The sequence below is a fragment of the Podarcis pityusensis genome (genome assembly GCF_964106645.2).
Source record: "Podarcis pityusensis genome assembly, chromosome: 2".
NCBI classification, from domain to species: Eukaryota; Metazoa; Chordata; class Lepidosauria; order Squamata; family Lacertidae; genus Podarcis; species Podarcis pityusensis.
The window spans coordinates 16,338,959-16,355,834 of record NC_138029.1 but is presented as its reverse complement, the minus strand read 5'-3'; the positions used below and the strand labels follow the sequence as shown (position 1 = coordinate 16,355,834).

At 44.3% G+C, this 16,876-nt stretch overlaps 1 long non-coding RNA gene across 2 annotated transcripts; it reads right to left on the bottom strand.

Annotated features, from left to right (window-relative positions):
* Positions 1–5,882: 5,882 nt before the first annotated feature.
* LOC308471216 lies at positions 5,883–15,465 on the bottom strand. Of its 2 annotated transcripts, XR_013982803.1 has the most exons (4): positions 12,884–15,465; positions 12,385–12,598; positions 8,437–8,561; positions 5,883–6,640 (listed from the first exon to the last, which is right to left on the bottom strand). It is a non-coding gene; the product is annotated as an uncharacterized lncRNA (long non-coding RNA). The 2 variants fall into 2 exon arrangements; XR_013982802.1 differs by having other exon boundaries at positions 12,385–15,465.
* Positions 15,466–16,876: the final 1,411 nt, after the last annotated feature.

Here is a 16,876-nt window from a genome sequence, read left to right as displayed (position 1 = left end):
TCCAACAAGTGGTAGCAAGGTGGATGGTTGTGGCTACAGGGCACATCAAAGGACGGCTGGAGCACCCGGTGGAGGCGTTTTTTTGCTGCTTGCAACGTTCCACGGACCTCTGATTGATGGCTGCATGGTGAACGCGGATTGAACGGTTCTCCGGTTCACTGAAGAGCTACTGTCCCTGTGTTAGTAACAAACCACACCTTTATGGACACACATGCCCCAGTTGCATAATCTTCCCCGTACATCTAAATTTTTGCAGAGAACCCAGTGTTTTCACAAAGCCTTCTGGAGGTTTCCTTTTGCGTCGCTTGAGCAGCGGTAGTTATATCAAAGTTGTCATTGCTGTTTCCACAGAGAGATCAAGGAGGACAATGCACCGAATATAAACATTCCAGTTCCTACCCAGAGATGTAATTATGACTCTCATGCAAGGATAATGTGCAAGGCATATTTTCCCTCATATGTCCATTTCCCCTAACATTTAGTAACACGTTTTTGTATGTTATTTTCACAAATATATGGATTCCTGGGCGCATTTACACTAGCATGTGTAGTTTTGCACACATTGCTTGGCCAAAGCAGTGCACTGCAAGATATGGCAATGTCCTGTGTTTCAGTTTGCATCTTGTTCTAGAAAGTGCAAATTTTAAAAAGCAAACTGAATCAAATCTCTCAGTCATCCCTATATGAGCCACAGAGCTGTGGGTCTGAGGGAGCCTCGGATGAGGTATCCTCTGGTGGACCCCTCCCCTGTGTCTCCTTGGAGGATACCCCAAAGCTTAACAGAAGAAAAAGGTGTTGGAATCCACGGAGATCCCGGCAGCTCCAAAAGCCACTGGTATGTGCCCTCTATGCACACCCCCCAAAATTGTGGACGCCTGTAGTTTGTGAAGTGTGCTGGGAATTGTAGTTCTATGACGGGTATACTACTGTTCCCAGGGTTCTTTGGGGGGGAACAATGGGCTTTAAATGTATGGTGTGTGCACAGCCCATGTGTTTACTATAGCATTCACTGGATTTGCCGCGTGTCTCACCTACTTATGACACCTCTGTTCATTTACTACATCACCCTTTCCTAGGAGTGTTGACAAGTATAGAGGTAATATTTCCCTAGAAAGAACTACATGCGACTACCAGGAATAATTCTGTAGCTTTTGTTTAGAGTGTGTTTAAAGGAGTGAAGAGGACAATCCCAATAGAATTGGCTTTAAAGGTAAGTCGCATGATCTCAACATGAGAAGAAACATGGCAATGTTTCCTTTGCCAGTCATTTGACAGCATCTTCATTCACTGAGCTGACGTCCAATATAATTTTTATGGCCTGAGAAGGCCTGCCCTCCCCCTCTATTTCTTTTATTGTTCGAACCTCCCTTTTTTACTGCTGGAAAGTTCTTGCAGAGGCAACAGGGGAAGAGTTTGGGTTGGCGTCTTCTACTGGAAATAAAATACAGGAACGCCTCTGTTTCTGATGCCTAGGTTGAGAGCGGTTTGTCACTCCTGGGGGATAGGTTTTTTTGGACAAAATGTTAGGGTGAAATCTACACCCCCAATGCCGACACTCCCGCTGGTGTGTGTGCTTGTTTGTGAGTGTGAAAGCCAGTATGGTGTAGTGTTAAGAATGTTGGAATAGGACCTCGGGTTCCAGGGTTTAAACCTCCCCTCAGCCATCAAACTCATGGAGAAAGCTAGGGCTAGGGCCATACCATGCCCTGGGAGGTGCTGGAATAATCCAGTGGGGTGGTAGCAGCCTCAGGTGCAATTGGGAGGCATGGAATAAAAACAAGGGGTTTCCTGGAGGGATCTTCAGTCAGTGAAAGGATCAATAGGCTTAAAACACACACACAGCCCCAAACTCAAATGTGCTATGTGCCCCAAAACACTACGTTTCCTAGAGTCATTGGCTGGCTATTTCATAATTTCATCGCATCTGAAGGGAAAGCCTAATAGATAACATAAACAAGTGCTTTTAGGCAATTGGAAACATGAGTTCCAAGGAAACAGTTTGCTTCATGCAGTGACACCAGCCTCAACTGCTCTGCTATTCTACTGGCTTTGCCAAAACTTTAAAATGTAGTTTATTACTGTACAAGAAAACTCTCTCACGTGCCCAGACCATATATATACGGTGCGCGCATATATAAGCATTTTCCATTCTAGTGGGAAATCACAAATCACTGATGGAAACTTTCTGTCTCATTAGGTTTTTCCTTCCTGAAAGCAAAATGCCAACTCAGAGAAATGTTTTCTTATCTCCTTCTAAGAGTCTCTTCTCCAGTGCAGAGAATGACTACATCATACCCACACCATACATTAAAGGTACATGGCTTCCCCCAAAGAACCTTGGGGGTTGTAATTTACACTTCACATGTAGAGGTCCCAGCACCCTTAAACTACAGTTCCCAGGATTCTTGGGGACTGTGCTTTCAATGTATTGTGCACACATGATAGATTTAGAATCAGTGCCTGCAACTGCAAGTGGAGCCTTTGCGGCTGCATTAGCCTGATCTGGAATCTGGAAAAATGGAACAGAAAAACTGTAGTGAGTTGGGAAATACTGAATGGTTGCTTGTACCAGTGGTATAGAGGAGTGAACTTGTAACTTTCCACATGCATGGATCCCTCCCTAACTTGTGTGGGACTAGGCTGGTGGTATTGAACGGGAAGCAGCAAAAGTAGTATTGCAAAAGGCAGTGAGGTTTTGCTGCGAATGCTCTATACTGCTACATGAATTGTGCAAATAGGTAGCAGAGTAGGGTGCCAGGTCCCCCCCCCCCCCCGCCACAAGCCCTTCATCTGCTGTATTTTTCTTTTGGTAATATGCCAAATCTCCTGGCTCCTCCTTCTCTGCAGTTTCTGGGAATATTGGAACCTAAGGGAGCAGCACCAAGTTCTCCATCACCCTCCAAGATCTCCACCCTTTTAGTTCTTGGGAATCCTGGCTTTGTGGTTATATCATTTCCTGAAGAACAAAAACAGTTACAGTGGCCTCAGATGCTCCCTTGAAGCAGTTATTTGGAAGATCCTAACATCTTCTCTGCACATCACTCTAGGTAGCTATAGGCATGAAGGCTGTTATGTACTGAGTTGAATAGGATCCAAACTGCAGCAGTCTGATTGGTCCTAAAACAATAGGGTCCAAAATGCAGCAGTCTGATTGGTCCTAGAACAATAGGATTCAGAATGCAGCAGTCTGATTGGTCCTAGAACAATGCAGCAGTATGATTGGTTGGCAGGAACCACCCAATCATGCTCCAGATAGAAGTGAATCCACAACCTGATTGGCTTACAGTAGAATTCCGGAATTAGCCAATCATGTGCAGCCCATTGTGTAAATAATGTATATAAAGCAGATACTTTGAGGGGACATCATCATTCCTCCTCACCACTATGAGCTGAATAAAGAGCATGAAATCACTTTGCGACCCTGAGTATATTTCAAAGGTGGTTTTTGCAGCAGAATTCTCCACAGAGTGCACAACTGGAGAAGTGCCTTTGTAACTCTTTGAGTTTTCAGGATGCCAGGAACGATTTGCACAGTTAACCAAAAAGATGAGCTAGAGATGCATTTGCAGGATCAAAACAAAGCGGGGAAGAGCTAAGTGCCTTCATGCCCTGCCTGGAAGCTTCCTTGAATCATCCGTCCGGTTTTTGTGGACATCAGTGCTTTGGACTAGAATGGGCTATCGGTCTGTTTGCATGACCCTAAGTAATTGTGAGGTTGAGTAACTTGCAATCTGAACAGCAGTGCCATTTCCTAGAAAGTCAAACATCTTTTCTGTTTCTGTGGAATTAAGCTTTACTTAGAACAAGATACACTCTCCCCAAATCGCAGTCTCCCCCTGTCCTCATCTACCACAGTCCACAAAAGTCTGGGTGTCTTTTTCTGTAGACCTTGTGCTTTCCAAACAACTGGCCTCCTCCCAAACCGTAGTGCTTATATACTGGGATGGATCTCGTACACGGAAAACCACAAGAAGAATTCATTTCTGCTCTTCAGCCTACATCTGGCTCTGTGCTCCATATCGCAGCATCTAGTAACACCCTCCCCACTCCCACAAAAATCTCTGAAAATCCCAAAGAGCTCAATATAGGTCTCTCCCCCCACTTTGTGTTGTCCTTTGATTACAAAATCCAGGCTCAAAACATGTGGGTAAATTAATTGAGTATTAAAAGGATTCTATTACGCATTCCTCCATGATTTAGCATAGGCCAGCAGCACCCTGTGTTTCACAAAGAAAGAGAGGAGGGGAAGACTTTGGAGTACTCCAGCCGTGGACTTTGGAGTATATGTGTGAATACCAAAACTCTCTTCAAAGAAAAGATGAGTTCTTTGATCTGCAAGTAGGCATGCATGCACACGATGATGTCTTAACTTTCTCATAATAGATGTAGCCATTTTACTACTTGGAGTATTTTAGTCTGCTTCTGGCAGTTGTGAATTGTGGCAAGACGTTATATAGCGCATTGTGCAGCCCCACCCAACCCCTAATCCTCTTACATGTCATCTCTGAGAATCTACTACCTGCATGTTGCCAGGTGTATCTTTATAATCACCTTGAGGATTCAAACTTGATTTTTTTTAAAAAAGTGGAAACAGAGATTCTAACTAGAAAGCTGAATCCCAGAGAAAGTGTTTCATATACTGTCCATTGATGTTTTTCTATGCTTCTGCATGGAGTGTGACATACAAATAGCTCTGTTTGCGATGGCTTACCTGTTCATCAAGAGGTATGTGTGTTGATGACCCTCTGAGGAAAAACAATATTTGGCTCCAAGTTTCAAAACAAGTACAGAAGTAGGTTATAATTACCAACAATGAGGTAGGAACAATGAGGTTCCTGGCAGAATGGAGTGTTCCTGGCGGGGTATGTAATTTGAAAGGATTTTTTTAAAAAAACAAAAAATGTTCATGGAGTGCTCTAGTAACAACGGTTTCTCTGTCCTTACTGTCAACAAAAAAACAGGAGCTCTGTTCTGATGTCACCACCCTCTTCCTCCTAAGGCTTCGTCCGAGTTGTACAAGTGTCTCTTTGTGCGCATTCTGGGAATGGAATGTAAATAACTGGAATGAAAATAGTAGGGACAGCAGGTATCTCGCTGAGACGCAGCCCATCATATTTGCCATCCCTGGGATGTCCTGACCTTGGCTACCTGAGTGCCAACCGAGTTAACCTATAATTCAGAATTGTCTACAGAATGTCAAGAATGAAAAGTGAGGTTGATGTTTGTGCACCTATAATGAACCATTGTGAGTCACGCTCCTCTGTTATGGAAAGTAAAGGAAGGGGACCTGATTTCTTCAGCCTTTGATACAGCCTTAAGGTGGGGGACAATGGGGCTGTTGGTTGTTCCAAGTATTTAGAGTGTGAGTCACCCACCTAGAACAGGCTGTAACTGGTTTGCCCCAGCTGATTCTAGGAGAGCACCTGTGAGAAAAGCTAGGTGCTTTGGCTGGAGGTGGGGATGGGCAAATCCTTCCACACTGGCTTCTCATTTCTCCATCAATTCACCACATTCTGGCAGCAGCCTATGACTACTATGTTTAACAGTCCTCACAAAAGAAATTTCAGAATTTTAGGGCATGACAAGCACTGTAACTCTCCAATGGCTTGACTTCACCCCTCAAAGGAGCACTCTTCCATTGTCTCCCGAGACAGACGGATGCCAGCCAACAAATCTCATAGCATTACTTACTTGTACATGATTTCATCTCATTCTGGCAAGCAGTTTTCCCCAGTAGGAGGCATTTTTGTATTTTGTTTTCACCAACATATATGCATCCTTCATGCACCCTTTCCCCTCATACACAAACTTATGTACATGTTTTTTGGTTGGATAAATGCTTCCAAAATACAGTGGTACCTCGGGTTACATACTGTCTGGGAACTGCCATTGGCTCAGGAGCAAGAGGGGAAAAGGCAGATGGATTACAGAGAGCCCCCAAAGATCATGGGAAGCAGCACTTCCTCAGCGGAGGAGGCACAGGGCTCGGAGGATGCAAGGCGGTGCCAGGACACCTTGCCTGAGCAAAGCGGGGAGGAGGGAGGTCCCCCGTTACCCAAGCCTTCCTTGCGCAGTAAGCTTTCACGCAGAGAGGGGAGGCGCAGACTGGGGGTCAAGAAACTACTCTGCTGGGGAAGATTTAAGGACTGCCCACTCTCAGATTCTGCCAGTGAATGAGCAAGACATGGAATAGAGGCGCTCTGTGTTCTAAAGGTTTTTACCACCAATAAGAAAGCTTTAGAACAGAGTATTGAGGCATATTGCCCGATTGTTCTCGAGCAACCACCAGATATCTCTAACACATACGCTTCAGGTTACATATGCTTCAGGTTACAGGCTCTGCTAACCCAGAAATAGTACCTCGGGTTAAGAACTTTGCTTCAGGATGAGAACAGAAATCGTGCTCCGGAGGCACGGCAGCAGCAGGAGGCCCCATTAGCTAAAATGGTGCTTCAGGTTAAGAACAGTTTCAGGTTAAGAATGGACCTCCAGAATGAATTAAGTTCTTAACCCGAGGTACCACTGTATAGGCATCTGGTTGGCCACTGCGAGAAAAGGATGCTGGACTAACCTGATTCAGCGGGTCTCTTCTTATGTTCTTGGGCATATTTTACGCCCGCTTCCTCTGAGGCATCAAAGGCTATGACAGAGAAAGGACACTGAGGAGCATCATTCACGCTTTGTTTTGAATGACTCAGCAGTATGGTCAAACACTAGGAACTGATAAATCAGATTTGGTCCTCGGAAGATGCAGAATGAGATTGGATTAGTGACACTTGGGCTGGACTAAAGCAAGGGTGGTGAACCTGTAGCCATCCAGATAGCTCTCATCAGCCCTAGCTGGTGTAGCCAATGGTCAGGGATGATGGGAGTTGTAGTCCAGCAACTTCTGGAGAGATACAATTTCCCCACCTCTGGACTAAAGGCAGACTGAATGTCTTCCTTTCCTTTCCTTTCCTACACCATGGGTGGCCATGGAAGAGTCACCACCATCCCTGGTCAGTCTGTCCCTTGGGTGGTCCTCAGGCCTCCCCAGTTGATGATGTTATGCCACCTAAACATGTTATCCATATCTGTGAAACTCTCACTTTGACACCTACATGATGTCATTAGCAGAGCCCTGGAAAAAAATGGGACATCCTGTTTTTTATTGCAAGAGAACAGCAGCCATTTTGGTTGCTGTGATCTCATGTGATTTTGTGGCATGATTCCCCAAGAAACGTGCTTTTTGGGGGTTGTGATGTTGCATGCAGCCCCAAACCCTTAAACTATGGGGAGATGGTGTCCAGGAAGGTGGTGTCGCGGATTTTGGCTTCAAAGTGTTGAAGGATATGCTGGTGCATTCTTTGAGGGTGTGGAGAGGAAATTAAGGCTGCCACATGAGTTGCTATTTACTACCAGAATGCCTTGGAATGATGCAGTGTCCAGGCCATTCTGGGGAAATAAAATGATGATCAACCAGAATGGTGAAACATAAAAGTAAAAGAAAAATGGGGAGAAATGAAAACAGATATGAATCAAATGGGAATCTAGTGAATAAGTAATGCATCAAATTACATTTTATTTCCTCAGAATGCGTCGTGTTGGGTCATTCTGTGTGTGGGTGTGGAATAAAGGCTGCCATAAGAAACTAAGAGCTAGGGAACTAGGGCCATTTTTAATGTTTGATGTTTTATTATGTTTCTGTATATGCTGGAAGCCGCCCAGAGTGGCTGGGGCAACCCAGCCAGATGGGCGGGATACAAATAATAAAATTGTTGTTGTTGTCTAAAAGTTGCTATTTCCCTCTAGAATGCCCTGATACAATGCTATGTGCAGGGTATTATGGGGAAATAAAATGGTGACCACCAAGAACGGCTGCCAAAATGAGCTTTACTGCTGCCATCACACAGTGGTAATGAAAAGAAATAGAATAACGAAAATAAATATGAGCCTAACGAACAAATAATGAAACAAATGTGGTTGTAGTGAATTATCAACAAAAGAAAGAAGTCTCTTCTAACAAAAAACAATGTGAGATCAAAACAAACATCCTGACACATCCTGTACTACTTGATTCCAGCTCTGACCATCTGCACAGGGTAAGAGTCAGGCCTATTCCCTGCCCTGGACCAGAATAGAGTGACACATCTATCTCTATCCTACATAAGATTTTGTGATACACCTGCACAAGTTCTTTCAGTCCCATTTGGTTGGTAAGCTCTTTTTTCCAGAGCGCTCACATGTAAAACACATTTGACTGTCTCTGCATCAATCCAGCGAATCTGCAACCGGAAACTATTGAAATCCACTGAGGACTCAGCTGGTGAAATGGGGCAATCTTGTTTGCAAGGTTTTTTTAAACAGATTCTTCATTTTTATTGACTAATTTACTGTGTCCACTTGTGTATAGCATCTTATGTGCTTCAGAAATGGTCAGGGATACGGAATGCTTACCTTGATTATATATTTCTTTGATTAACTTGTTGTCCTTTTGTCTTCGCTATTGCACAAACATCCTTCCTTTGGACAGTACATACTTGTGCAATCCACTGTTCCCTAGACTGTTCATTATTATTTATCTGTGGAACAGGCAATAATAGGTTGATATTACTTTGCCGTATGTTAGGGATTGGCCAAAATGCATTCGATAGAGAAAAGATGTCGTGGTTTATTGTGGCACGATTTTTCAAGTACACCAGCCTCCTTCTTTTGACTCCTGCATCTCTACAGGTATATGCACCCTCTCCCATGAGTCAAACATAATTGCTTTTCTGAAATTTGTGTTTACAGAACCAAAGACGTAATAGCAGGACTAGAATTGGGTTCAATTTACTTTAGCGAAGATGGAGAGGAGTGTGAACTCACTAGCCGGGTTGGTTAAATAAAGTGTGTGCAGCAATGTCTGATGCCCAAAGAATATTCAGTTACTCAGGCTGCTTTCCATGTAAACTCAAAATCTCTGAAGCACCTGATCCCTGGGCTACAAAGTGTCTCTGTTGTCTTTTTTTTTTTTTTAACACACCAATTTCCATAGTTTATCCACCCTTGCTGCTAAATTTGCATAATGCACCTGCTAAAAACGCCAGGGACAATTTAGTAACAAAGAAACCCCCCTTCCCTATGAAATCAAATGCAAAACTTCAGAAATGTCAACTGCAAACTCTCTAACCTGTGGAAGGCATTCTGAACTCCTTTCTAGAAGTGTCAAATGCAGGAAGAGTCATTTTAATGGTAGGTTTATTGTAGCTGTGAGAGACAGAATAACAACAGGAAAACCCCCAGAAACCCAGAAGACAAAAGTCAGAGATTGATGTGCATTATAATGAGTGAAATAAGTATTTGATCCCCTATCAACCAGCCAGGTGTCAAGCTACTTGGTATCTTCACTGTATGTAACAAGCTGAGTTTAGAAGCACCTGTCTCTCACAATAAACCTACCATTAAAATTATGGACTGGTCATTTCTTCGTCAGAGGACAAACGGGCAAATTTAGCAGGGGATCAAATACTTTCCCCCCTCACTGTAGTTGTTCCTGGCAACCTTGAAACTATTGGCTTGTTTTTACATGTTCTTAATGTTCAAAAATGTTTTTAAATGTATGGCATTTAAAAATACTATTTTATTACTTTGGTGCTTGCTGCCCCGGTCTCCTTTGGAGGGACAGAACAGAAATCACATAGATATCTAGATAATAAAACAAGAAGGCGGAGTGATTTCACAGTGCATGTATACAAGGCCTTTCTCCAATATCAATCAAGCCATCACACCCATACTCATCTAGGGTTGAGCAGTGTCTTTGTTAAGGGATATTGCATCCCAACCAATTTGGGCCCCAGCTTCTCTCAATTTTAGCAATTAACCACTGCATTTATGTATCAATAAACCCCACTGTGAGACCACCTGAGAACAGGCTGCCTGTACTGTTCATCTAGATGGGAAAAGCAATTACCAAGATGGATGCGCAACCTAATCAGTCATTGAGAGTCTTATTGGTTCCAACCCAGTCTATTGTGCTGCATATTGCAGACCCTGATTCCACTCTGATGAGTTTTCTTGGAAATCCATTAGCTCTCAGAACATGGTAGCTGGATGCTGGCTCATTTCTGCGTGAGTGAATTGCTAAAGCACACATAAATATACACATAACAGTAATAATATACAAGGCATATTAAATGTGATTCTGGCATGCTCTCTTATATGAAAGCCTTGTCCCCATCTAGTTGCTCAGTAGTGAGGAAGAGGCACTCTGCATATGCACCTTTCTTCATGTTCGAAGGCTGAGATTTGGCATTTAGAACGGACCCCAGAGCTGAGTCCTGGTGTGCTGTCACTCAAATTAAACCCCAATGAAGGCATTGGTCTATGAATCTGCTCAAGGAAGTCCCATATTCTGGATGTAATAGGTTATATTCTATGGGTGAGGAACTTGTGGCCCACCAAATGCTGTTGGACTACAACTCCCTTCATTCCCAACCATTGGCTATGCTGGCTGGGGCTGATGGGAGTTGGAGTCCAAGAAGGTCTAGAGAGGCACAAGTTCTTCACTCCAGCTATATTCCTATGCTACAAGAACAGTTACAGTTTGATCTAGCCTATAGGTTGGTGTTTCACAAACTACAGAGGCATGCCTCTTCTGAATCAAAGATCTGCTTCATTCTCTCCACACCACTTCTGTGTGAGTTACTGCTATGGGCAAGCCACCTGACTGGTTCATTAAGATATGCAACAGGCAGCCTTCTCCAAAAGCAGGTAATCCTCTAGGAGTGTAATTGCATGATCCAAATATCACACAACTTAAGACAAGGACTGTCCCAAGGTCATCCAGCGAGCTTCATGGTGAAGTTCAGATGAAAACTTTGTTCTTCCTGGTTGTAGTCCAGCAGTCTGACCACTACACCAAACTGGATTGACCACATAACACCGGTCTTAAAAGACCTACATTGGCTCCTAGTACGTTTCTGAGCACAATTCAAAGTGTTGGTGCTGACCTTTAAAGCCCTAAACGGCCTCAGTCCAGTATATCTGAAGGAGCGTCTCCACCCCCATTGTTCTACCTGGACACTGAGGTCCAGCGCCGAGGGCCTTCTGGCGGTTCCCTCACTGCGAGAAGCCAAGTTACAGGGAAGATGGCCTTCTCGGTAGTGGCGCCCTCCCACCAAATGTCAACGAGAACAACAGCTACCAGACTTTTAGAAGACATCTGAAGGCAGCCCTGTTTAGGGATGCTTTTAATGTTTGATGTATTATGGTATTTTGATATTTTGTTGGAAGCCGCCCAGATGGGCGGGGTATAAATAATAAATTATTATTATTATTATTATTATTATTATTATTATTATTATTATTTGCCTTCTGCTAAGTTAAGCTTTGAAATTTGGACTCTGCCCCTTGAAACTATGCTTCCAGGTTTCAGATTTTAGACTTTCCAGAGATGTCAGCACTTGGATATCCTGGAGCAGTGGCGGAGCGTAGGTTGCTAGCACCCAGGGTCATGCAGAGGGGGTGAGTGGGAGGGAAGCAGACGGAGTACACATACTCATTCAACTACCTAACGGCGTCCACGTCACCCAAGAGATTGTAGCCACAGTTATGAAAAGAAGAGTCATTCCATTGTCTGGAGAGGTCATATATTGGTTTGCATGGAGAAGCCATTTTCAACAGAACCCAGCCCCAGAAATGTGCAGCTCTACTGAGGCAGCACTGGGTGTTGAAATTTCGTGCCCCAAACAATTCTGCACCCAGGGCAACTGCCCCCATCCTATGCTACTGTCCTGGAGACCTGGCAAATCAGCAGAAAAGGACTGAGAAGACACATCTATATGGGGGCCACTTCTAATGAATATATATTCATCTTTCCATTTCTCCCTCTCCATCATTTTCCTTCTCTCTCTCGATGCCCTCTCCACCCTTCTGCTCTAATAAAAGAGAAAGATTAGAGAAGCAGTGGAGAGGGCATTGAGAACGATAATGAGAAATTGTGGGAAGAGGAGAGAGCGAAGCAGAAATATTAATATATTTATTAAAATATTAAAAGCGGCCCCTGTATGAATGTGTGTGTGTTTATCTGTGTGTGCGCTTCAAGGTAAGAGGACGATGTTTTCCAGGGAAGCTGAGTGCTGGCACCTCTCTTTTTTATATAACAGCTGTGAATCAGGATTATAGCTGGGTTCTTGAAAATACAATGCAGGTTTGCTAACTACTACGTGCAATTAAGGTATTTGGCTAACAATGGCAACCCAGCTCATAATGTATTGCCAGCCTGGCCCATCTTTGCACTACACTAAGGTAAATAATAAGTATGTCATATTCTTATTTAATAGCACAAACAGCCAAGACATTGGAAGGAGAGAGCAGAACAATAACCTGAAAGGGCAGAGCTGTGCAAAAGAACATAAAACTTGCCTTGTTGGATCAAAGGTCAAAAATCTCTGCACCCAATAATCATCATGTTCTTTTCTCCAGGCATCTGGTAATCACAGTTGGTTTGTCTTTGAATGTGGGCTGTGCATGCTTCCCATACCTAAGTCTAGAAATAGGCATTGTGGAGATCTCTGTGCAGCAGCCAAAAGAAGCAATCCACTGTCTCCTCTCCCCTTCCCTTGTCTCCAGGCAATATCTAGGCAGTCAACAAAAACACTATGGTGTGACCTTGCGCCTGTGTTTTCCTGCTTCTACTGATGCCAGTCTATAAAGTTGGGGGGGGGGGGCTCAAGGAAACTTGAGATGACAAGATGGAAACAAGATGACATCAGATCCTGTGTTTTCGTTTACTACAGGGGTGGGGAACCGTTTTCGACCTGAGGGTTGCCTTCTCTTCTGGGAAATTTCTAGGGGTCACATGCCGTTGGGGGAGGGGCCAGAGGCAAAAGTGGGTGGGGCAATGAATGTAAATTCTACCTACATCTCTAGTTTCTACAAATGCTCACACACCCCTCTCCACTCTCCTCCATTCAGACGGACAAGAGATAGTAGGTGGTTGCCCCAGGTACCACATTGTTAGGGGGCACAAAATTTCAACCCTGGTGCTGCCACAATACAACTGCATGCTTCTGTAGCTGGGCTTAATTGAAAATGACTTCTCCATGCGAACCAGGAAGTGACCGCTCCAGACAACAGAACGACTCTTCTTTTCTCTGCAGCTGCAATCTCCTGGGTGACGCAGACACCGTTAGGCAGTTGAATGGACATGCAAACTCCATCTGTTTCTCTCCCTCCAACTCCACACAGCCCTGGGGGCTGGCAACCCATGCTACACCACTGGCAAGAGGCTTTAGCAAGCAGATTCCAACCACGCAAAAACACTTGGTGCAAAGCAAAAGAAAAGGGAGAGGCTACTGCTTCTGGTGGCAGTACGGGTTAGCAGTACAAAGGTCTTGTCAAGGTTGACATGCTTTCTGCCCTCTTCAGCCTCTGGTATTACGGTACCTGCTATGCCAGTCACCCCTTTGTTGCAGCATCCTGTTGCCATGGAAACCAGGACAGGCGCCAGAAGATGCTTACATAGGGGTGTCCTCAAGTGATGTTACCACTGCGTTCACAGCCCCACTGCATGCACCAACCAGGGCAGGTGGCGATGATGATGATTATGCAGTGGAGACTGGTACCTTAGGATAACTGGGGCACAACCCCACCAACCTCAGCCAGCCCCCTCTACCTGCCTCCTTCCTTAAATCCAGCCCAAGGGTTAGCATCACATGTCAGCTTCCTCCTCCTCCGCCGCCTCATTTTTGCCCCTCATGGAACACAACAGGGAGGAGGCTGGGAGCAAAACTTGAATTAGCTGGGTTTGCTTTTCACTGGCTCAGCCTCCACTTATTCTGTTGGCCTCCCTGACCAGCGGTGAACTTTGGTAATATGGTGCCCCGAGCAAGGACAAAATCCCCTCCCCCCATTTCTTATTTTCACAATAACGCCTTTTGGTACAGTTGCATTTTAAATGGTTCTTCTCAGTAGGTACCTATACAAATATAGGATATGATGATGGTGGTGGTGGTGGTGATGGTGATGGTGATGATGTACCCCCCTGTCTTAGCGCCCTGTGTAGGGGATCTGCTGTGCCACCCTAAACCTGGCACTGCTCTGACTTCCACCCCACCAGTCTCAGTGGGCACATGCCCTGGCAAAACTGGTCGCTGTTTCCAGTCTTATCATACGGGGACTGCCATAAATGTGAATTGGCACTCAGTTTGTCAGCTGAGAAAAGTCACTTCTTTCCCATGCCCTTTCAGGTTTACAAGGTACCACAAATGACTAACACCCAAGTTTGTGTAGGCAGATGTGTAGGCCCAGTTAAAATATATTATGGTGCAGTAACTTTTATGAAGTTGTTTGAACGGCTCTTCTGTCTTCACGACAGGTGCGAGCGCACAATTTTCTGTTGGGTTTGCTAGATTTGCTGTGGCTTCCTTTGCCTTTGGAGAAGGATCAGGTGTCATGCGCCCTCTGCGCACACAGACACACTATGCTTCAGAAGTGCTGCCTCTCTTAAAATCATCAGTAATTTCCATCAAAGCAGTTTTATTCGGTGGAATTGCCCTCCCACGCACCTCTCTAATCAAGATGTTGATTGTGCTGTGAGAGGTACTGTAATTTCCTCAGGTATTGGTTTCATAATGTGACTTTGGTAAATTGTCGGTCCCATTCATAGGTTCGTTTGAGTTCAAGATTCTTTTGCTTCTTCTTAACTTCAAAGGTTCTTTAAAGAGCTTCAGGCTGCTTTGTATTGACAGTGGAGAGTAGGGCTGTTGTTGAGGGTGTGGTTTATACAGAGAGACATTGGTTAAGGGTGCATTTGTCCCACCAGGCAGAGAGGAGCAGACTTCAGGCTTGTGGGATCTACTTTGCTTTCTACTAGAATCCCAAGGTCCACCAACCTTCGAGTTAAAGGATTCTGAAGCCCACCTGGAGTACAGTGTCCAGTTCTGGGCACCACCGTTTAAGAAGGGATATTGACAATCTGGAACCCATATGAAAGGGATGATAAAGGGTATAGAAACCAAGCATTATGAGGAGTGTTTGAAGGAGATAGGCATGCTTAGCCTGGAAGAAGAGGAGACTGAGAAGTGATATGACAGCCATCTTCAAATATCTGAAGCTAGAAGATGGAGCAACCTTGTTTTCTGCAGCTCCCATGGATTCAAACTACAAGAAAGGATAAGACATTCCTAAACATTAGGAAGAATTTTCTGATGGTGAGAGCTGTTCAACAGTGGAATGCACTACCTCAGAAGGTGGCAAACTCTGTTTTAAGCAATTGTTTTAAAAGCTCATCTGCTGAAGAATGAGGAGTGGGGTTTACATTCGGCTGTGCGCCAACACAGAACTGAACCCGCTCCTTGCCCATGTGAACGACAGCTAAGCATGGTTTGGGGGAAATTGCCTTGCAAACCAAAGGCAGCCCCTGGTGTGCCAAGAATGACCCATAGACCAGAGGTTTCCTATCCCTGCTCTAATAAGAAAAGGCATTATTATTATTACTATTAGTAGTAGTAGTAGTAATAGTAGTAGTAGTAGTATACTGTTCACAACATAAAAATAAAAGAGCCTAGGACTGTTACATTTTCTAACAGTCCCATTAGCTACTGCTTTTAGAAGACACAGGAATGTTGTGAGATGCCCTCGCCAGAGAAGACTTCCTGACACACATTTGTATGCCCTTTTGGGGACGGAACATTTCTTTATACAACAACAAAATGCCCAGCAATATTAGCCTGGATTTACTGTAAAGATGGCTTTACCATTGTTTTATAGCTATACTGGATTTTTAGTGAGCTTTGCTAGAGCCTCTGTGATTCTGTGGTTTTACCCTTTTCTTTTTGTGACTTGATTGTATTTGATTTTAAATTATATGCCACCCCAAGAGTCTTGTTACCAAAGGGCAGTTTATTAAGTGAATGAATAAAAATAAAATAAAGGAAATCCAGCTTTGAAGGAGTCTTGAGTTCTTGGGGATATTGGCAGAAGGGAGTTAATGGGTCTTACGAATACTCTGACACAGGACTAGGACTTGTTTTCCACATCCTAGAAAGCTTTCCCTGAACAGTAGGCCAAGGCAGGACCTGGTGAGTCACAGTCTCAGTTGACACCGAATGATTTCCAAGACCATGCCACTGCGCTGAAACGACCTGGAAAAAGTCAGCCTCGCCATGTAAAATAACAGCTCCCTTCCGAAAAAGGGTTACAACACTTGGGGCTTTTTAGTTCAGTAAAAAGGCAAGTGCAGGAAGGATGACACATAACAGTGGTGCATAAAATTATGCATGGTGAGCAGAAAGAGATGTTTTCTCCCTCTGTCCTAATGACAGAACCAATGAAGCTGGAATTTGGAAGATGCAGGACAAAGGGAAAGCCTTCATCACACAGTACACAGTTAAACTATGGAATTAATTCCCACAAGGTGTAGTGATGAACACCAACTTGAAGTGATAAATAGATGGAGGATGCTATCAATGGCTATTAGCTGTGATGACTATATACCTAGCACCTTTGTTGTCTGAGGAGGTCTCTGTATGCTTCTGAATACCAGTTACTGAGGAACAGAAATGGAGGCAGTGCTGTTTTGCTCATGTTGTGATTGTGAGCTTCCCACAGCCATCTAGTTGGCCTTTGGCTTGACCCAGATGGACCTTGGGCTTCATCCATTAGGGCTCTTCTTGCATTGTGTGAATCATCCTCAGGGCAAAACGACTTTGTGAATTAACATTCAATAATCCCTTCCACTGGGACGTGCGACACTACGAGTAAAGGCTCTGTCCGCACTACTTGCTATTAGCAGTTGTTCAAGCCATTTCACTGCATTTCTGTTATGCTCCCAGGACTATTGGGAGATGGAGACACCTAAGCGTGGCGAAGATCTTCTCCCTGGACTATTTCAGGAAGCCGTTGCTGAAGAATC